Here is a 1,379-nt window from a genome sequence, read left to right as displayed (position 1 = left end):
GATCATACAGACTGAAGCCACAGAGCAGAAGGAACAGAAATTGATTATGTATCTAATTTAATGAAGTGTCCATGAATCTAACTCCTGCAGAGATTTATAAATGCTAGTGCATAACCTGGGAAAATATGAGTCATTGCTTTAAATGTAGTCAGCCTGGTATTCACTCACTGAAGGAGGGAAATTAAAAGTTGATGAAGAGACACACGTGCTCTCGGCGCCTGCGCCGTAGCAGCCTGGAGTAAGTGCCCTTAGGCCGCCTCTCGCACCTTGACTCCTGCTGTCCGTGCAAGCCCGTTTGTGGTCTGTGTCCCGTGCACACGCCTGGCAAGCGACGGCGCCATGAGTCTGACTTCCAGCGTAAAAGTTGAATGGATCGCAGCAGTTACCTTTGCTGCGGGCACAGCTGTAATTGGTTATCTAGCTTACAAAAGATTTTATGGTAAAGATCATTGCAACAAATCAATGGTCAACCCTCACATCCAGAAAGACAACCCCAACGTAGTACACGCTTTTGACATGGAGGATTTGGGAGATAAAGCTGTGTACTGCCATCGTTGGAGGTCCAAAAAGTTCCCATTCTGTGATGGATCTCACACAAAACACAGTGAAGAGACTGGAGACAACGTGGGACCTCTGATCATTAAGAAAAAAGACACTTAAATGGACAGTTCTGATGCTGCAAACCAACTTGTCGTGATGTTACCTGATTGTTTAATTAGAATGACTACCACTTCTGTCTAATTCACCTCCCTTGAATTCTTGATGTGGTGTGTTGCAAACTGCAGCTTTCATATTCATGGCATCTGCCTTACTTGTCGAACCATCGTGGTGCACATTTGTTTAAACAAAAAGAAAGGAAAAAGTAAAAACCAAAAAAAAAAAAGTTTATGAAGAAATAATGGAAATGACGCTATGCTCTTTATGGTCGCTGACTTACTCTGCTGTCAGACTCTGTGCCATTTCTAAATTGCCAAAATAGAGAGTTTGGAAACATGTGACTATTCTCCCTGAAAAATTTCATTTTCTATGTAAGACTTCAATTCCTTTAAGTCAATAGTCAATGAATCTACTCCTTTCTTACCTTCTATGATACAAATTATAGCATCAGACACAGAGGAGTTGCTCAATAAATATGAACTTGTAGAAAGAATCAACAACCTTTTCCCATCCCTCCATTTTTTCTCTATTTAATTTTACATTTGAATATCAACTCTGCTAGTACTGGTAAAACAAAAATTAAAAGTCCTCTTAGGATTCTGTTTAAAATTTTTCACTAATGTCCCATATTCAGTTCTTCCGATTACACCAAGATTATATCTGAAGATTCCTGCATCAAAGGCATGGAACAGAACTGACTCTTTTTATTATTGAAGGTCTAT

At 39.8% G+C, this 1,379-nt stretch overlaps 1 pseudogene; it reads left to right on the top strand.

Moving 5' to 3' along the window:
* The first annotated feature begins 213 nt into the window (after positions 1-213).
* On the top strand, positions 214-867 carry LOC100068991 (CDGSH iron-sulfur domain-containing protein 1 pseudogene; annotated as a pseudogene).
* The last annotated feature ends 512 nt before the right edge of the window (positions 868-1,379 follow it).

This window comes from Equus caballus, chromosome 10 (genome assembly GCF_041296265.1).
Source record: "Equus caballus isolate H_3958 breed thoroughbred chromosome 10, TB-T2T, whole genome shotgun sequence".
NCBI lineage: Eukaryota > Metazoa > Chordata > Mammalia > Perissodactyla > Equidae > Equus > Equus caballus.
Note: the sequence above shows the minus strand (reverse complement) of the source record. Positions and strands in the feature narration are given on the sequence as shown.